Here is a 23,307-nt window from a genome sequence, read left to right as displayed (position 1 = left end):
ATTAAACCGCCATCACTATTTATTCCATGTTAATAGCAGTATTAACTCGGGTATGATGTAATCAACATGAAATTAAAACCCGGTATTAGACTAAGGATTTACTAAATGTTGCTTCTCGAACTCCAAATGTATTATTTACTAAGTTTGAAATTAAATAAGATTTGATACTGAATTCAAAATCACTTAATATCAAGGCAGATAGATTCTATTCCCTTATACTAATTTTTTTTTTTTATTCACTAACTAATCTAAATTCCTTTTTTTTATGTGTGACATGCCTATATCTCCTTTTTTTTTTTTTCTTTTAAAACATATTATATAATATAATAACAAATAATAATAAAAAAAATCAATTAAACTAACTTTCTTTTTAAGTTTCAAAAAAAAGGAGGGAGGGAACCCACGTGGCCCCCCCCCCCATTGGCAGCCTACGCTACCTTTGGTAGCGCTGCTACCAAATGGTAGCAGAGCGCTACCTTTGGTAGCGTTGCTACCAGCTGGTAGCAGCTACCAAGGGCCAAACAAAACACCATTTTTTTTTAAATTTTCTTTTTTTTTTTAAATTTATTTTGTAAGGCCATTAAAATACAGTCAAAAAAAATAAAAGAAATAACCAGGTTCTCAGTGCACTCACACAGAAAGAAAAGAGCATTCTACAGCAAACTTTTATATGTTTTTTTTTTGAATATCATGAACAAAACACCCCAAATGAAAATGTAGACAAAATAAATCCCCATTTTTATAGTCCTAAAATAGATTTCCAGATTTCTCATAGCAAACAACCAACTGGGGAAACTATTTTTTTTTGAAATGTTCATGAATCAAACAATCAAAACAAATGTAAAAACCCTCATTCTTTTATCAGATTTTTCCTAAAAAAATAAACTCCATTATGAGAAGACTATATTTCCTCATCAAGCTGAAAACACAACATCAATCTTTATTCTAAATCAACCAAGCATAAAGAAACAACTGCAACTATTCTTCAAAGAAAACACATTCATGAGTAAAAATTCTCTCTCTTTTTTTGTTAACAAGAAGTAGAAAGGTAGATTCAAATCCTACCTCATAGTGCAAATCCGGGCATGTATCTTGAGGAAGAGCTTCTCCAATCTACTGCTTCAATGCAAAATTTCTCCAATTTTCTCCAAAAAAACTCCCAAGCCCAGAACCCCCAAAATGTCTCCAAAACTAGGTTAAAAAGAAAAAGCCCTAATTTTGCCCTAATTTTTAATTTCGAAATTAGGCATTTATTTTTGAAATAAAATGAATGAAAATGAAATGGAAGTCATTCATTTACCTTATTTAATACATCTCATTTGTTTTTTCCTTATTAAAATTATAATGCTTCTATTTCTTTTAAATTTTAAATTTCTCAATATCGATTTAGTTCTTCATTTATATTTTGGAACTATTTACCGGGTAAGGCATTTTGATTAAATTTTAATTTTCTAAAAGCCAAACTTTTATACTATATCGACTTTACAAGTAAAAAGAAATAATCTCGTTTAAATAATAATAATTTACCCCTTTTTCTTCCAGAATGCGAAAATGAGTAATTTAATTCTATCTCTCCAATGACTTTAAAGTTTTTCCTTTCTAAAACGTATAACTCAATAAATTCGTTATTTTAAAATTAGCTATCAATTTAACTCGCTATAACATAATAAAGCGACATTTTTAAATAAATGACTAATCTAATGCAAGGGTCTTGTTTATTCAAATTTCTCAACTACAAATGCATAAATGTTACAAATGCGTAAATGAGCACACTAACCCCAGTTAAATACCTTAAGCTAGCTACATTAATAATTTAAAGCAAATCTCTTAATTACTGATTAATCGTATAAAACAAACTACCTATTTAAATTTCTATATCTCTAATGTGTACGGTTAATCATAATTTTAAATTTAATACTTAGGATAACAAACCTCACTTACCTCGCGCAAGGCACACAAATCGAGGTAGTCTTCCAAATCTCTCGACACGCATCCCAATGAAAGGCAAGCCCCACGAATCCACACGCGATGCTCACCTAACCATGGCTAAGGCAAGATGAGAGTTATATGACCACTAAATCCGAATTCAAAGATGAAGGAGCATACTCAACCTTGCAAATTCCAAATGAGATAAACCTTGCCCTAAGCGGTGTTGTACCCGCAATCTCCTGCACCCATGAATTCATACAAGCACGCATATACATATACATATTCTATGAAGGCGTTAGCTCAAGATTTATCTCAAGGGTTAGGAACAATTACATTTACACGAAAATTGATGCAAAAGCACAATAATAAGTATGCACAATTTATTTATATTGTCTAAACTACACATTGCATATCGGTTAATCTACCATTCAAGAATGCCACATAGGAAGTCAATCAAGGTTAAACAGGTTTTAAAAGTCCGACTAGGGTATGGGCATTACATTTTTGATATAAATGTTTTTGATATAAGGGAAAAACCATGGTGGGAAGCCTACCCACAGTTAGATGATACTTCTACAGAAAGTATGTGATACAATAAGGAGCCTGCACATGTAGGAAGGCACATTGCCTAGAGTGTATTGCTCATTAAAAAGGAATCTCACTAACTATAGAGAGGTTATAACCACCTCAAGATAATTGGACAACAATCCAGAAGAATGAACTATTAGAGATAACATCCACCATGCCTAATTACAATCTTGGTTAAGCTCAATACCAGAGGCCTTTGACCTCTTACTTAAACCCAATTTGATCACCTATGATTGACCAAATCTCCTTCACATATTATATTTCATTCCATGACCACAATATTACATTTCATTCTTATACCATAATATACAATAAGATCTTACATCAATTTATACAAACCCTAAGGCCTAAACCAATTAGGTCGGCCACCTAAAAGATATTACAATAAGATCATTACATACATCCATATTACAATGATATGCCATGTTGGCTTTAGACCAAAACAACATTAACCAATCCATAAATCATCTCGATAACGTGTAAAGAACATGTTAACATGATACTGGTCCATAACCTAGATAGGTACCAGACCCAATTTGGGTCCACCACGCCAAAGTGATGCCTTCAATCAGTCGAGGCACAATCAAGGATCATCTTCCACATCTTGAATTCTATCTAGAAGCCGCACCAAAACCACTTATGCATCCTATCAAATATTCTCAGTAAAAGATCTGTTGGTTAAACCTTAAACCCTTACCAGTAGCACAAGATCTTTTACCAGTAACCAAAACCTATCTGTCGGTAACCAACCAAAATAGCTAGTGTTGACATCAATGCAACACATAATCAATTCATCCATATTGCCAACAATCTCCCCCTTTGGCATTGATGGAAACACTAGATGTGAAAAAGAAAACATCTAAGTGCCGAGAAGTGCCAAACATTTCTCATAGAAGATATAACAATGAAAAACTAAAAAAATCCTAGCAATTCCCCCTGAGGAGTGGAGTCCAATCTGAAACTGATTTGAATTTCATAAACATTATTGTTCACATATAACTCTCCCCCTTTGACATCAATGCCAAAGATATGACATAGATATCAAAATCCTATGAATCTCAAATCTGACTACTCCCCCTGAGTAGTAGCACCACTACATCAACCCAAACCAAAGGATAAAGTTGATGATGCATATCAGACTGATGCTCTACTCCATTAATTAAGTTTCTGTCGGAGGGGTAGATACCCCTAACCTGTCTCTCAAATACTCAAACGATTCCTAAGACAACAATTTAGTGAATATATCTGCAATCTGCTCTTTAGTGTTCACATAAACCAATTTGACTTCCTTTTCTTCCACCTTGTCCTTCAGAAAGTTATATTTTATTGATATGTGCTTAGTCTTAGAGTGAAATACCAGATTCTTAAACATGTCAATAGATGCAAAGTTATCACAATAGATATCTACTGGTTCACTACAATTTACCTTGACATCCTTCAATATTTGCTTCATCCACAAGACTTGAGTGCAATTAGTTGCTGCTACAACATATTCAGCTTCTGCAGTAGATAAAGAAAGGCATGATTTTTTTTTGCTGATCCACGAAACCAATTTCTTTCCAAGAAAGAAAGATCCACCAGAAGCGTTCTTCCTGTCATCAGTATCTCTCCTTCCTAATCTAAATCTGTATATGCATATAAAGTGAAGTTATCATCTGTAGAATACCATAAGCCATATTATGTTGCTCCTTTCAAATACCAGAATATCCTCTTTAGTGCACATTCATGATTTTCTTTAGGATTACTTTGATATCTTGAAACAATACTTACTGTATTCATAATATCTGGTCTATTCTAAGTTAGATACAACAAGCCACCAATCATAGACTTATACCTTGTTGGATTTACCAGTACAGATGTGTTTTTGATAGATAATTTATCACTTGTCGTCATAGGAGTATGAACTGGTTTGGAATTATCCATACCAAACTTCTTCAACAATTCCCTTAGATACTTAGTTTGATAGATAAAGATGCCTTTGTCAGTTTGAGTAATCTGTAAACCTAAGAAAAATCTCATCTCACCAATCATTGACATTTCAAATTCATTCTTCATATTATTAGAGAATTCCATGCACAATTTATCTTCACCTCCAAAAATGATATCATCAACAAATACTTCAATAATCAAAATATCATCATCACTAATCTTATAATATAAATTACTGCCAGCACTTCCTTTAGTAAAACCAAGCTTAAAAAGATATTTATCCAACCTTTCATACCAAGCTCTAGGAGCTTGTTTCAATCCCTATAATGCTTTCCTTAACCTACAAACCATATCTTTATCATTTGTTAGTGAAAATCCATTAGGATGCTCAATGTATATCTCTTCCTCAAGTTCACTATTAAAAAATACACATTTAAAATCCATTTGATAGACCTTATAGTTCTTATAAGATGCATAGTCAAGAAATAGTCTAACAGCTTCAATTCTAGCTATAGGTACAAATGTCTCACCATAATCAATTCCTTCCATTTGAGAATATCCTTTACAAACCAATCTAGCCTTGTTTCTTACAGCTTGACCATCCTCATTTAGTTTATTTCTAAAAATCCATTTAGTTCCAATAACATTCTTATTTTTAGGTCGGGGAACTAAAGTCCAAGTCTCATTCTTCTCTATCTAATCTAATTCATCTTCCATGGCCTTTAACCAATGTTTATCTTTACAAGCTTCAATAACAGATGTCGGTTCAATTTGAGAAATAAGACATACCTCTTCATTTGCCAGTCTTCTTATTGTCACAACTCCCTTGGTCCTATCTCCAATGATTTGATCTACAGAATGATTTAACCCTACATACCTTGGTATCTTCTGAACTTCAGGTTCACTATTTTGATCATCAATCACAATTGAATTTTCTAATTGTACCAGTGTAACTGTTTCAGTGTCTTGTACCAGTTGAGATATTGTTGGTTCAATTATGATCATTTCCACTATTAGTTCCTTGTCATATGATATAGATTGATTTATGTATTGCTCATCCACTTTCACATTTGCGCTCTCCACAATTTTCTACAATATTTTATTATAACATCTATATGCTTTTCTTTGAATTGAATATCCAAAACATATCCCTTCATCACATCTAGGATCAAACTTCCCAATTGAATCATCCCTTTTGATATAACATTTACTCCCAAAAATTCTGAAATATTTAACAGTAGGTGTATGTCCAAACCATAATTCATAAGGGGTCTTACTGGTTTCACCTTTGATATGAACTCTATTGAATGTGTAGACTGTTGTACTCACTGCTTCTCTCTAGTAGATGTGAGGCAATTTGGCTTCCATAATCATGGTTCTATTCTTCCTTTCCACTACTCCATTTTGCTGAGGAGTTCAGGGTGCAGATAATTGTCTCCTAATTCCATTTGTCTCACAATAACTATTAAATTCATGAGAAGTGAACTCACCGCCTTGATCTGATCTCAAACATTTTATTTTCAATCCATTTTTTTTTTTCCACCTTATCTTTGAAGATCTTTAATTTCTCAAAAGCTTCAGGCTTCTCCCTTAGAAAAGTCACCCAGATCATTCGAGAATAATCATCAATTATCAGCATGAAGTATCTATCACCTTGAAAGCTTCTAGTCCTTGCTGGACCACATAAGTCAGTGTGATTCAAATCAAGCACATCATTAGATTTATCATGTATGCTCTTAGAAGAAGTTCTAACTTGCTTTCCCAATTGACATTCCTTACATACCAGGTTATGAGGCTTATAATCTAAGGTATATCTCTAACCACCTTTGTTGAACTGATCTTAACAATACAATCAAAATTAACATGACACAACCTCTTATACCATAACCAATTCTCATCAATATGAGCAATCAAACATATCTTATTACTAGTGTTCAAGTGAAAGATATTACCTCTAGTCAGAGTACCAGTTGCAATCTCCAAACCAGCTTTGTTAATGATTTTGTATTTTCTATCTTTAAACTAAAGTTGGAAACCCTTGTCCACCAATTGACCAACACTTAAAATATTATGCTTTAAATTTTATACATAATAGATATTATCAGTATTATGCTTGCCATCCAGAGAAATAATACCTCTACCTTTGATCATACATGCTTTGTCATCTCCAAATCTGACTTGACCACCATTGTATTCTTGCAGGGACATAAATTTTCTTTTATCTCTAGTCATATGATGCGAGCATCCACTATCAATTACCCATTCATCCTTGTCTTCAACTTTTGCTGCCAGGGCCTTTTCTTCATTCTTGATAGCCAATTCCGGTTCATCTTCCTTTAAAGCATAGAACACCCATTCCTTTCCATTGTCGGATCCACTAGCAGAGTCTGTTGCCGGTTCATCCTTAGAGTTATCACTTACTCCTTCCTCATCTGCTATGTAGGATTGTTTGCTTTTCTTGAATCTATATCTGTTCTGATTAGGCTTAAATAATTTCTTAACTCTTTCTTCAAATCTTGCATTCCTTTCAGGACATCTAGATGCAAAATGACCAATCTTATTACATGCAAAACATTTAAAAGGTGTCTTTCCTTCATACTTACTTCCTGTCGGTCCTTTAGGTACTCTTCTAGTAAATAATGCTTCAAGTTGCTCAGATTATTCATCCTCTTTCCTCATATCTTCCAATTCTTTTGCATATAGGGCTTTCCAATCACTTTTGTCGGTAGATGATTATGCATGAAAAGCAGGTTCAGACTTTGCAGCTCTAGAAGGTCCAAATTCTTCAAGCTCAAAAGCAGATAATTTCCCAATCAGAATGTCTCTGTTAACTGAAGTGTTTGTCATTGTTCTCAATTCATTAATTGTCATCGCCTTCATCTTATAAGCTGGTGGAAGGGCTCTCAATACTTTGGAAACTATTTCATCTTCACTAAGAGATGCTCCACAACATTGAATTCCCATGACAATCTCATTTACTCTTTCCATAAATGTAGAAATTCTGTCATTATCTTCCATCTTCAAGTTCTCATATCTTACTCGGTAACCATCAAGTTTAGTAATTGTGACAATAGGGTCACCTTCATTCAGAGTTTACAATTTATCCCCCATAACCTTTGCAGATGATTTATCAGTCAATCCCATGATTTGCGGATCAGTGAGTACACACAAAAAGAGGGCTTCTCTAGCTCTGCAATCATTTTCAATATTCTTATCCAAGTCTACAGGAGAAGGATTGCTAGATGCCGGATCATAAGGTGTATATCCTTTCTCAGTGATCTCACAAATATCCTTGCCAAGACATCTAAGATGAGTCTCCATTCGGATTTTCCATATCCCATAATTTGTTCCATCAAGCTTAGGGATTTCTCTTCTGAAAAATAGTTGTCAGTGGATTTGAAGTATTAGTTGGCATAGGATCTACCTCAAGTAATTAAGCTTCTACAAAAGAGGACCAAAGCTCTGATACCAATTGTTAGGATAACCGGTGGACAACTGAGAGGGGGGGTTGTGAATTAGTTGTCAACAGATTATATTAATAAAACCACTTTATAACCTTTAACCCAAACACATAAACATTGAATACCAGAATAGCAGAAACAGGTATCGGAAAGCAATAAAACTCAAGAATGAAATGGAGAATTAACACAATGCAACCATACCACATAACACCATGAGTTGTACGTGGAAAACCCAGTAAAGGGAAAAGCCACGGTGGGAAGCCTACCCACAGTCAGATGATACTTCTGTAGAAAGTATGTGATACAATAAGGGGCCTACACATGTAGGAAGGCACACTGCCTAGAGTGTACTGCTCATTACAAAGGAGTCTCACTGACTACAAAGAGGTTATAACCACCTCAAGATAATTGGACAACAATCCAAAATAATGAACTGCCAGAGATAGCATCTACCATGCCTGATTACAGTCCTGGTTAAGCTCAATACCGGAGGCCTTTGACCTCTTACTTAAACCCAATTCGATCACCTATGATCAACCAAATCTCCTTCACATATGATATTTCATTCCACGACCATGATATTACATTTCATTCCCATACCATAATCTACAATGAGATATTACATCAATTTATACAAACTCTAAGGCCTAAACCAATTAGGTCGGCCACCTAAAAGATATTACAATAAGATCATTACATACATCCATATTACAATGATATAACATGTCTACTTTAGACCAAAACAACATTAACCAATCCATAAATCATCTCGGTAACGTGTAGAGAATACGTTAACATGATACCGGTCCATAACCTAGATAGGTATTGGACCTAATCTGGGTCCACCATGCCAAAGCGATGTCTTCAATCAGTCGAGGCATGATCAAGGATCATCTTCTGCATCCTGAATTCCATCTAGAAGCTACACCGAAACCACTTATGCATCTTGTCAAAGATTCTCAGTAAAAGCTCTGACAATTAAACCTTAAAACCTTACTGGTAACACAAGATCTTTTATCGGTAACCAAAACCTGTCTGTCGGTAACCAATCAAAACAACTAGTGTTGACATTAATGACAAAACATCAATGCAACACATAATCAATTCCTCCATATTGCCAACACCTAGGACACAAATAGAGGAAAGTGTCATCACATGTCATCAACAAGGTTTGTGCCATTGTTGGTTCCTAAGTGACACCCATGCGGAACCAACTCATCCTTTCATGAAGACAAGGAAGAGTTTGTGCCATTAGGCCTTCCCATACTCATCCTGAGCCTAAAATAGCACTCTAGGCCATGAGAGGGGCACATAATTATCTTGTTAATGTGAAAATTAACCAACCCCTAAATTTATTAATTAGGATTATCACTGGATTAAGGAAACCTCCAATGGGGTCACCTAGCAACCACTTAGGGCACCGACACCCACTTGGAAGCTACTCCCCCTATCATGCTCCTAAAACCTAGGGTTTAAGCATAAATCAAAACATATTAAGAAATCATAAATTCCACATGAAACTTTAATACATTGGTTCTATATCAAAATCTTAACCACATCATCAAATCTGACCCATAACACATACTCAAACCCAATGGGTCTCATGTATCATCACGATTGCAAAACTGAAAATTCCAAGATGAACAAATACACAAGAAAGAGAAGATGATACATAAAATCAAAATCAAATAATCAACCTCTAGAAAACCTCAATAGAAAGTTACAGATCCCCCAAACAAGCCACTAGTCTAACATATTCTGACATGAACAATAAAAACCAAGCCAGAGATGAAAAACTGTGAAGTAGTGCTTTTATTACTTCTTGTAGTGCATATGACACTTATTTCTAACACTTTTACCAATTCCTTTAGCACATATACAACTTATTTTAGTGCATACACAACTTCTTTTAGCGCATTTTCCTTTTGTTTTAGCGCATTTGCAATAGAGACATGATCACGACATAGGGGCAACTTTGAGCCCACCTATAATGCCCCCACTATGAGGCCCAAAGGACAAAAACATAATAAACAACAAAAATGCAATTTTTAAAATTTTTTTATAAAAGAATCAACCATACAATGCAATGAGTATCATGATGATCCAAGATAAAGATAAAAGAACATAATTTCAACAAGAGTCCTCAAGCTCCCACAACGTTGTTACTCAAAATAACACAACCAAACATACATGAATAAATGAAACGTTTATAAATAAGATGACATTGTTCTTTACAAAGTACATGATTTGAAATACATTTACAAGAGAATATACATATGATCATTGTTTACATTACAAGGTATCCATAGGGATATAATCTTCATGAGTACAATAATGAGGTGAGTATAAAATCTGGAACACAAAGTAGGTCTTCAATCTCCTCACGAGCCATCACAATCCGCATGCACGTTGAACCAAAACCCAATGGGTGCAAATAGGACTCCACCCAACCATGTGGTACCATCAGGTCCACCCCTCGTGCTAGGAGGTGACCCAAGAGATGAAGGGAAGATAAGAAGAAACAAGTCATTCATGGGGCTCACAAGGCTACAATCACAAGAGATCCACAAGACAAGATCTAAGGAACTCACAAGTACAATAACCAAATTCCAAAGGCCCAAGCAATCATAGAGGGACAAACCAAAAGGAACCACTAGGTTGTCATGAGTTACCTTGGTAGGTCTTCACTAGATTCCAACCCCTTTCCTGGGTTATCCCGGTGACCTCTCTTGACCCCCGGCCCCCATACAAACTCTAGTGGACCACACCAACCTTTCGTAGGGACAAGATTGGTGGATGCCACTCTAGTCCTTCTCAACTTACCCCGATCCTATACAAGCATTTGAAAGTAATACAGGCAACAAATTAATCTTATTTAATGTGAGCTAGCTACCCACCCCAATTCATTATGTTATGATTTCACTTGATTACAAATTTTCATTGAGTTAACCTAGCGACCACTTTGGGTCCCGACCCCCAATGAAAGCCACTCCCCCAAGATTACACCTAGGAATTCAAGCAACACCAAAGATCAAACTGGAAATCACAAGTTGGTAAAACACCCAAATACCATAGCAAGGCTTGACTCTCTTGCTAGAATAAGATAACATGTAGGGAGTATCCAAAGTAGGCTAGGAAACACCATCTAGCTTCAAAAACATGCAAGGCTTGAACTTTGATCCAACAAAGAGAAACATGGCTAAATAATAAAGAAACCATAAACTCCCTCCCATAGCCTCTGGAATACCATAACATAGAACAACTCATCTGAATATCCCCACGAGGACATAAAAGATCCAATAAGTATATATCTACATAAGCATATATGTTTATATTAAAATAAAAACATCAACACAAACAAACAGGGATTTCACAGAGATATTCTATAGGGATGAAATTTAAATTATTTTTTTAACATTGTGAATCTATATGCACAATTGTCAGTTTTTTAATATTTCAACCCCAAATTTTCTTTTTGTTTTCTTTAAAACAAGAACGATCAACAATTATGATCAAGATCACTAAATGTAAATTTTTCTAGAGATCCAATTTCACCAAGATACACAAATAAATTTCTAGTAACCCAATAATCCCCCTCTAGCAGTCAATCCATGAGGATTTTCTCTTTCCAAAACAACCATAGAAAAATTTCCTTCAATTAAAAAAATGAATTGCTATATGCAAGGTGTGGATCTAAAATTCCTACCTCAAAAACATTGTCTGAGAAATTGAGTGCAGAAGTAGAAGCAACAATCTTCTAAATGATCCTCGGTAGCCGTACCCAAAAAGTCAGGCACACAAACCAGAAACTTCATGCAATAATTTCAATTCCCTTTAAACTATTTCTTAGCAAAATTCAATAAAAACTCCACTGTTTCCCCAAATTCTTTTTTTTTTAACCAAAATTTTCCCCAAATCTGTTTCAAGCCATTTTTAGGAAAAAAAAAAACATGCACACACAGAAAACTTCACGACGAGAACTTGTGTCCATATTCCCCCCAAAAAGCAGAATAAAATAATTTCCCAAATGTAACTCCCCAATGCATGCAAGAACTCCCAAATTATTAAATTCATTAATTTGTTTTGTAACTCCCTTCATGCAAAAATAATTTGGAAACAATTAAATATAAATTATTTAAGAAAAAATTAATTTCTTTGAGCACAATAAAATACCAAGTTAAATGTTCAATTAAATTAATCATTTACAACAAGGGTAAAAATAAATTTAATCTTGCACAATTTGAATTTTTTTAATTAAATCATTAATAAAAAATACTCAAGTACTACTTGTTTATTAAAAAAAAAAAAATCGCAATAATATTTAATTAAACATTAACCAAACTAAGATGACAAACTGCAACTAACATAACACGAAGTCACAAGGACATGAGCGGAAAAACAAAGCTAACTATGACCACAAGGATACTTGATAGGAAAACTCATTCCATAGGATGATGGTTATGACTAGGGTCTAAATGATTGTCCAATTTCTACTTTACCATTGGGTTGTAGAGCATGCTCAAAGGCGAAGATTCAGGTAGAGTTGATGCTCGGTACATGCAACTGCATAAGAAAATTGTCGAAGATGTACATATAAACCATATAACAACATATTGTGAAAAGGGAATGGAAGCAATGTAGCTTGCCCATAAAGAGCAGTGTGGTGCTTTTCCCCTTCACCCAAGCACATCAGAGATAAAATGCAGTGTATGGTCAGAACAAATAATCATCGATAAACATAATAATTAAATCCTAGCATCACATGTATAAACCATATCAATGATCATCTATCTAACAGAGCATGGATCACATCAAATAATCATATCATAGACGACAATATGAAAATCATCATTATTATTCCCAAAATCCACATAGCATAGAGTATAAATGTCACATATGAATCCAGAAGACATAGACAAACATCATATACATTTAACAAAATCAACCAACATCAAAAGGGTTGATACCACACAAAAATCTCAAAACAACAAAGTCTGACAAGCCAAAAGAGAGAGTGCACTATGATAACTCAATGATGAATGTAGTACCAAACCGGTATTGAGAGGGGGGGGGGGTGAATCAGTACAGACAAAAACACAATCCTAAATTGGTTTGTCAATGGACACTGTGCTTAAGCAAACAAACAGTAACACCAGTCTTAAACAGAGTACAACCGGCAAAACCCAGAATAACTGAGACATGCACAAATCGGTTGACACTTATCTTTTCATACAATCTAATACTTCACTTCCATTTCACCCTAGTGCATGAACAAGTAATCTATCATCAAAGATATATAAACAGCTAGATCAACATGATTTACCTTTAGACACAAATCACTTAAACCATCACATGAAAAACACCACACATGACACATAGATTTTTTCATGTGGAAACCCAACTGGGAAAAACCACAGTGGGGATGAATACCTAGAAGCTGTTTTTGAACTCTTTAGAAGTTCGCTCTGTTAGGAGCCTTGTCCGGTTAAAGACTGATACAATAGGTTCTGTTAGGAACCGATCCTGTTAGGGATCACCTGGTTAAGGGATGGCTAGAATACCCAGTTAAGGGTTAAACCCTATTAAAGGTTACCTTGTTAGAGGATTTCAAGAACTCAATGGTTTTGAGTCACCCTGATAAAGGATTTACAGTAAGTCAGTTAAAGCTACCCTGTTAAAGAATTTTCCAATTGTTGAAGTAGTTAGAGATCAACAGGTATTACAATGATCTGGTAACAACACTCAATGCCAATGCAGATCCGCTTTAGCTCCTCTTCACCTTCTGCACTTACACTCTATAGGTATCACTTCTCTCCTCTGGTCTGGCAAGAATTGGGTATCTCTTCACTTGGATACACACACACAACTTTTGCCAACAACCTCAACATGCAACACAACATTGACCTTATAGGAAATAGATAGGTCAGTAGCATAAACCCTAAACCCTAAACCTATTAGGTTAAGCAATTAAAACGGTTCAATCCTGACCATTGAGCACATTGCATTAAATGCAACAGTCTTGAACTAATCTCAAGACATTCTCCATCATTCATTTTCCACCTCTTTCATGGTGGCTAATAACCCATCACGCGTTATCACCATTTACAAACTTCACACATCCCGAGGTAGATAGTAACAATCTCCTTCATGCAAGATCCTTCATGCGCACAAGGATGACATGGCAACATGATCTGTTCTTCGTTACAATGCTAACTCATCACACAAAGTCGCCAATTGAGTCACATAGGCTTGAAGAACTTCAACCGAAAATCTTGAAGTTGAGACTACCAACTGGTAGTCATACAAAGCTTCCATGTACCGGTTCCCATAACCACATGCCGGTTCACCTTGAACAAACACACCACTTCACTTTGGCACATCTACCAGTTCACAATGTTATACCGGTTCTTACATATACCAGTTCTTGGTAACATACCGGTTCTCTCTTCTTCAGCATAATGACATCAATGACAACATACAATGTCATCATGTCCTCATATCGGTTCACATAATGCCAATAATCTCCCCCTTTGGCATTGATGGCAATATACAAAGATATCTCTCTGCTTCACATCTTCTCCCCCAATTTCTGCGGATATCTTCTCCACTTCACTTCTTCTCCCCCTTTGACAACATTGCCAAAGTGGAGGCACAAGCTTCCCTATTCCATTATGTTGCTCCCCCTGAGGAGTAGCATCCTTCAACACATCAATCCTAAAAAAAAATTTGACTATGCAATACTTGACTAATGTGGAGCATATACCTTTAGTTTACCTCCTGAAGGGACATCACCCCTAATTCACCTCTTAAGTACATAAATGTAGCCTTTGGGAGATGCTTGGTGAATATGTCTGCTAACTGCTCCTTATTGGAAACATGTTCCAGTGCAATCTCTTTGTTCTGAACCTTTTCCCTCAGGAAATGATACTTAAGCTCAAAGTGCTTCATTCTTGAATGTAAAATCGGGTTCTTAGAGATGTTAATTGCACTAGTATCATCACAAAATATACTTACTGGTTCAGATACAAGAACTTTGAAGCCATTTAATACATGCTTCATCCAAATTGTCTGAGTGCAGTTCATGAAAGCTGCAACATACTCTGCTTCCGCTGTAGACTGAGAGATACAACTTTGCTTCTTACTCATCCATGAGACCAGTCTACCACTGAGAAAGAATGCACCACCAGTTGTGCTTTTTCGGTCATCCACATAACCTACCCAATCATCATCTATGAATACTTTCAAGTTGAAATCCTTTCTATATGGATACCACAATCCATAATCAATAGTTCCCTTCAGATACACAAGAATCCGCTTGATTGCAACCAAGTGGGATTCTCTTGGACTTTTCTGGAATCTTGCAGTAATGCCAACTACATGTGCAATATCCGGTCTGTTATGCACTACATAATGCAACTTACCAATCATGGATCGGTATTCCTTCTCATTAACCAATGCTAAGTCATCCTCTTTGGATAGTTTACAACCAGTCACCATCGGTGTACCAACCGGTTTGCTATCTTCCATGCCAAAGGTCTTCAACACCTCTTTGACATACTTGGATTGAGTGATAAAGATTCCATCTTTCATCTACTGAATCTATAGTCCAATGAAGAACTTAATCTCCCCTATGAGTGACATCTCAAACTCTTTCTTCATCTCATCTGCAAACTCATGACTCATCTTGTCATCTCCACCAAAGATAATGACATCAACAAATACCTCACAGATCAAGATCTGATCTTCAGACTTCAAGTAGATATTGCTATCTTTGCTTGTTCTCTCAAATCCAATCTTCACAAGACGGGAGTGCAGGCGTTCATACCATGCTCTAGGTGCCTGCTTTAGACCATATAAGGCTTTATGTAGCCTACACACCATGTCACTGTCTTCAGATAGGGTAAACCCATCTGGTTGCTCTATATACACCTCCTCTTCAAGTACACCATTTAGGAATGCAAATTTTACATCCATTTGATATACTTTGAATCCTTTAAAAGTTGTATATGCAAGAAGCATACGAACTCCTTCCAATCTGGCTATAGGAGCAAAGGTTTCTCCAAGGTCTTCTCCTTCTTCTTGGGCATATCATTTACACACTAGCCTAGCTTTGTTTCTAATCAGTGTGCCATCCTCATTCAGCTTATTTCTGAAAACCCATTTGGTACCTATGACATTTTTATGCTTCGGTCTGGGTACCAAAGACCATGTACCATTTCTCTCTATCTGGTCAAGTTCTTGTTCCATTTCCTTGATCCAGTCTTCATCTTTATGTGCCTCTTTGAATGATTTAGGCTCAAATTTAGAGATCATACATGAGTTTTCTCTGACCTTTCTTCTTGTAAGGATTCCTGCATCCTTAACTCCTATGATCTGCTTAGGATCATGATTCAACTTGACATACCGAGGAATGGTCTTGATAGATTCCTTTTGCTTTTCTTCTTCATCCTCATCTCCATTAGTATCAGCATCTACATCTACCAATGTAGGAACACTGTTACTGGTACTTGGTTGACTAGCAACCGGTTCCCAGAAGGTTACAACCAATTCATTTACCACTTTCTCACTGCTAGTTTCCTCATTTTTCTCAGAGGTTTCATCAACTCTTACATTGATTCTTTCCATAGTTCTCTGAGTCCTATTATTGAAACACTTGAGAGCTTTGCTCTTGGTGGAATACCCTAGGAATATTCCCTCATCACATTTCGCATCAAATTTGCTCTGGTGTTCACTCCTCTTGATGTAACATTTGCTACCAAACAGTCTAAAGTAGCTAACCATAGGTGTCTTACCGGTCCAATAATCATAAGGAGTTTTATCCTTACGTTTCTTGATGAGTACCCGGTTAATTATGTAGACTGCAGTGCTCACCACTTCTCTCTAAAAGGTGTGAGCAACCTTTCCTTGAATCAGCATTGTTCTTGCTGCTTCAACCACAGTCTGATTATTCCTCTCTGCTAGGCCATTCTGCTGTGGAGTCCGAGGGGCAGACAGTTTCCTCTTGATTCCATGTTCTTCATAGTACTTGTTGAATTCACTAGAAGTGAATTCCCCTCCTTGATCAGTTCTATGACACTTGATCCTTTTACCGCTTTCCTTCTCCACTAATGCTCTGAAAGATTTGAACTTTACAAAAGGTTCAGACTTATCTTTCAAGAATGTGACCCACATCATTCTTGGGCAGTCATCAGTGAGAATCATGAAGTACCTATCACGCTGCACACTCCTAGTTTTCATAAGACCACACAAATCAGTATGCACAAGATCAAGCAAATTGTTAGCAGTGAAAGGTTTACCTTTAAAGGTTGAGGAAGACATTTTCCCTAGTTGACACTCTCTGCACAAGGTATTCTCTAGTTTTCTCAGCACCGACAACCCTCTAACTACCTTGATCTTACTGGCCTTCACAATGTTATCAAATTTTACATGGTAGAGTCTCCTATGCCATATCCAGCTATCATCAAATTTAGCCATGAGACATGTACTAATATTTGCATTCAGCTGAAATGGGTTACCTTTGGTCTACATGCCAGTGGCCACTAATTCACCATTCTTTCCTTTGATTCTACACACTCCATTCTTGAATTTTAGAGTGAGGCCACTATCATTCTGCTGGGCAACACTCGGAAGGTTGTGTTTGAGACCATCAACCCAATACACATTGTCAGCACTACTCTTTCCATTCAGAGAGATGGATCCTCTTCCTTTGACCGTACATGGTGCATTATTACCAAAGCGAACCACACCACCATCATACTCTTCCAAGGATAGAAACTTACTCTGGTCACCAGTCATATGGTGAGAACAACCACTGTCAATAATCCACTCATTGGAATTATCAAAGTGAGAGACAAGAGCCTTCTTGTCTGACACATCTTCCTTGACAGCAACAAACACAATATCTTCATTTTCTTCATCTTCTGACTCCTCATATGTGACACCTTCATCAACTGCCACAAAATAGTTTCTCCAGTTTCCTCCTTTGAATTTCTTGAACCTTTCCGGTTTGTCTGTGTTGTCACCATTAGGATAGTTTATAGCAATATGCCCTATCTGGTTACAAGAAAAGCATTTCAAAGGGAGCTTACCTCTGTATTAATTGGTTCCTTTAGGAAGTTTCTTGGCAAGAAGAGCTTCAAATGCCATCAGAATCTCCTCATCATCCATTTATTTGCTTTGTCTTGGTTCACCACTAGTGCTAGCTTCTTTTCCTTTTCTGGATGGTACAACATAAGCTTTAAAAGTTGATTCAGTCTTTTGAATGCTGCCATCAAAACTATTTAGCTCATAGGCTGTCAATTTTGCAATGATGGAGTCTAGAGATACCTTAGTCTTGTCTATTGATCTCAATTCATGAATAGCAGCAACCCTTATTGCATAGACCGGTAATAAGGATCTCAAGACTTTGCTTACCATAGTGGAATCTTCCATTTTACCACCTGCACTCTTGATATCTCCCACAACAGTTTTGATTCTTATTCCATACTGTTGAATGGTCTCACCTTCAACCATTCACATGTCTTCAAACTTCCCTCTAAGGATTTCTTCCTTAGCTTGTTTTACATGCTCATCACCACCATAGATATTTTCAAGAGTATCCCATACTTCTTTGGGATTTACTTTATCTTGGACATCAATAAACTCAATGTTAGATAAGCTGCTAATTAGGGCTTCCATGACTTGCCCATTCTCCTGCATCTCTCTCTTTTAGTCATCGGTGAGAGTACCGGTAGGGGAAATATAAGCATTCTCAACATAGCTCCAGTGTTGAACACCCATGCTTCTGATGTATATCTTCATCCTATATTTCCATATACTGAAATTATCTTTGTTGAACTTTGGACCTCCCCTCTTCATCATTAGATTGGGATCTTTTCCTCAAGCGGTTAAGCTTATAACACAGAGGACCTGGAGGACGCTCTGATACCAATTGATAACTCAATGATGAACAGATAGTACCAAACTAGTACTGAGAGGGGGGGGTGAATCTGTACAGACAAAAACACAATCCTAAACCAGTTTGTCAGCAAACACTATGCTTAAGCAGACAAACAGTAACACCGGTCTTAAATAGAGTACAACCGGCAAAACCCAGAATAACTAAGACATGCATAAACTGGTTGACACTTATCTTTTCATACAATCTAATACTTCACTTCCATTTCACCCTAGTGCATGAACAAGTAATCTATCATCAAAGATATATAAATAGCTAGATCAACATGATTTACCTTCAGACACAAATCACTTAAACCATCACATGAAAAACACCACACATGACACATTGATTTTTTCACGTGGAAACCCAACTAGGAAAAACCACGGTGGGGATGAATACCCACAAGCTATTTTGAACTCTTTAGAAGTTCGCTCTTTTAGGAGCCTTGTCCGGTTAAAGATTGATACAATAGGTTCTGTTAGGAACTGATCCTATTAGGGATCACCCGGTTAAGGGATGGCTAGAATACCTGGTTAAGGGTTAAACCCTGTTAAATGTTACCTTGTTAGAGGATTTCAAGAACTCAATAGTTTTGAGTCACCCTGTTAAAGGATTTACAGTAAGTCGGTTAAAGCTACCTGTTAAGGGATTTTCCAATTATTGAAGTGGTTATAGATCAACAGGTATAACAATGATCTGGTAACAACACTCAATGCCAATGCAGATCTGCTTTAGCTCCTCTTCACCTTCTGCACTTACACTCTGCAGGTATCACTTCTCTCCTCTGGTCTAGCAAGAATTAGGTATCTCTTCACTTGGATACACACACACAACTTTTGCCAACAACCTCAACATGCAACACAACATCGACCTTATAGGAAACAGATAGGTTGGTAGCATAAACCTTAAACCCTAAACCTGTTAGGTTAAGCAATTCAAACGGTTCAATCCTGACCGTTGAACATATTGCATTAAATGCAACAGTCTTGAACTAATCTCAAGACATTCTCCATCGTTCATTTTCCACCGCTTTAATGGTGGCTGATAACTCATCACGCATTATCACCATTTACAGACTTTGCAGATTCCCGAGGTAGATAGGAACAATCTCTTTCATGCAAGATCCTTCACGCGCACAAGGGTGATGTGGCAACATGATCTGTTCTTCGTTACAATGCTAACTCATCACACAAAGTCACCAGTTGAGTCACACAGGCTTGAAGCACTTCAATCAGAAACCCTGAAGTTGAGACTACCAACCGGTAGTCATACAAAGCTGCGATGTACCAGTTCCCATAACCACATGTCGGTTCACCTTGAACAAACACACCGCTTCACTTTGGCACATATACCGGTTCACAATGTTATACTGGTTCTCACATATACCGGTTCTTGATAACATACCGGTTCTCTCTTCTTCAACATAATGACATCAATGACAACATACAATGTCATCATGTCCTCATACCGGTTCACATAATGCCAACACACTACACCACCAACAAACTCCAGAACGACTTTGAACCCAAAAACCAACTCATACCCATTTGAGAAGAGGGTGTTTCCTACCCAAAAACATGATTTAACAAACTTAATACTAAAAATTCAATCCACAAGACACCAAACATAAAAAAATATTCTCTTAAAGAAGCGAAATTGAAGCATCCTTATCATCTAAACCACAAAAAAAAAATAAAGACCCAAAATGTTTCTATAACTATAAAGACACCATTCACATATCCAACAAATAATATTTATTCATTTTTGAAGCAAAATGCACAAACAAAAGAAGATCAAGGTAGCCACCAACCCAAATAAAAGAAGAATAAGACAAAGGAATTGAGAAGAGAGACGTTTCCACATGATTAGTTTTTCAAACCACGATCAACCCACAATAAAATTAATTCTCTCCAACACATACATAGCTACGAAGAATTTTAAGAAAACTCTTCAAAACTACTCTCAACCATGCACAAGAAATCTCCCACAACCTGAAATCAAAATCCACCTTCGAATACAAAAATGCAGATTCTCAAAACACCATTCCACCATCTGATTTTCAAAAAACATGAGCAAAACCACCATGAAGAAAACCTCCCTTCAAAAAAAACTACCTACATTTGAAAACCAAAAACCACTCTTTTGTCACGCATTTAGAACCCATTTAGCAACTCCTCTTGCCAACATAACTTCACTCCCTATGAACAAATGCAAGAAAAGGTAATAATTATTATTACCAAATGCAACTCCCAAAAACAATCATAGAATAAAAATAAATCATTAAATCCATAAATAAACATAAATACTTAAATAACATAGTTAATTACTCACACTTAGGGCTATTCAAAATAATATATATTTATTATTCACCACAACTTTATAATATCAACCCAAACATAAAATTAAATAAAATACATTAAACTTAATCCACATAAAACCTAACAAGATGACTCAGGTTAAAACACTAGAACTGACAAGACACTGACTAGGTATAGAACATGGTAAGGCCTTATGTCACCTCTGATCAACAACTATTAGGATTAGAGTCATGCTCATACCTGTGAGACTAGGTGGAGTTGATGCCTAGTACCTGCATCTCGCATAACACCAAACATATGTACACAACATATATATAAACGTAAGGTAACAAATAGGTGAAAGAGAATCACAACATCACACCTTGCTCATAAATGAGTGATGTGACATTGTTCCTTTCACATCCACAATAATAAGACATCATAGAAAAGACATAAAATCATCGATAGAATCAACAACATATCTAATGTAAACATGAAATATGGGTTAGCACATGGAAAAACATCATTATAAATAAATATAAGCCACACCACATGATAATGAGTAAACATAAATAACCAAACATAAACCCTAATATCATGATGGTCTTGAGTATAACATCATAAAAGAGTGTTAGGGAAATTAGGATCCTGGTCCTGAGTAACCCTAATATCATCATGGTCTTGAGTATACATGGGTCACATTAGGGAAACAAGGCCTCAAAACTGAAACATGGAACACATCATGGATGTGAGACAAGTTGGGCAACAAGGCAAGATGGTAAACTACAAGACGGATCCTCTCCAAAATCTCAAACAAACCAACAAAGCAAGGCACCAAGTTAAAGCCTTTTCTCTAACAGATATGACTCTTTCATGGGAAAACTCTCAAAAATACCTTATCACCAATGGAATATCATTGATCCACATGGTGAGAATTCACATACTTCTTCTTCCTATCTTACACCACCACCAAATGATCATGAATATGAGTCACCTATTGTTCCATCTCCTGAAGCATCTTTGGTCCCAAAAGAACTCAATTCTCTAATTTATCCCAACTCAAAGGAGTATGAAAAGCCTGACCGTACTATTGGGAGTGCTAAAATTTTCTATGCTTTGTGTCCTTTTCTATGCTCAAAAGTCTTGGGTTTAGGGTTTAGCAGCCATGGTGGGAGGCTTTAGGCTTTTCCTTTAAAAAAAAATCCTTTGCCTTGTTATGTTTTCTCATTGACCAGCTATATCAAGTCATGGGCCTTTAAGTTATTTTCCAAAAGGATTTGCATTGTATAATTACTAGCCCCGTGTTCTATCCTCATGGTATTTAGTCGGTTTCTATGTCGGGCATTTTAAAAAAAAATTCATAAGCCCCTTGTCGTAGCTTTAAGTCTTATATTTAAACCGCTAGTAGCCCTAGGAGTCACGGTCCCCTCACCCTTCATTAGTGAGCATGTGTTTTAAAAAATTACTCAAGTGTTGCTTGTATGTATTCAGGGACAGCAAGATAATAGGGTTGTAGTTTGGAGTGGTAAATTATTACCTCACATGCTCCATTTCACAGGTGTTTAGGGCCTATGGGATAGTGGGAGGTTTATCAGGTTGAAGTAAATCTCACCCTGTAGTAGTAAAACGAGTGGAAATTTTCCTTGCGGGTTGGTGGGATTAGGGTATATATTGATCCCGCTGCCCCGTACAATGAGATAGAAGTCAATGAAGCAAGACATTCAACAGAAAGGAGGCAATAAGAGGAAGCACAATACGTTAGTAGGATACAAGTTGAAAGGCCATTGTGGTCCCACCCCTCACGGGTGTGAAGAGCTAGGAGTAAGTGTTGTGGGTTAGCATGGTTAATAAGGGTCCACTGCCCCACCACCCCGCACATCAAGGAAAGATGAATGAAAATGCTATGGGCTAACGAGATATCATGACTGCTTAAGGGAAGACTGGCCATCGTAACCTATTGAAATAACATAGAAGCAAAAGGCTGGCATTCCGTGCGGGATATCAAGCACCTCGGAATTGTGAAGGAATATTATCCTGTAAGGATATAAATGAACATAGATATAGTTGTGGGTCAACGGGGGTGAAGTTAGTCCTCTACCCTGCCATCCCATAGGTCATAAATTGGAACCAAAGAATGTCGTGGGCTAGGAAGAATGAAGGAGGA

Source organism: Cryptomeria japonica, chromosome 1, assembly GCF_030272615.1.
Source record: "Cryptomeria japonica chromosome 1, Sugi_1.0, whole genome shotgun sequence".
Classification (NCBI taxonomy): domain Eukaryota; kingdom Viridiplantae; phylum Streptophyta; class Pinopsida; order Cupressales; family Cupressaceae; genus Cryptomeria; species Cryptomeria japonica.
This window is presented reverse-complemented; position numbering follows the sequence as displayed.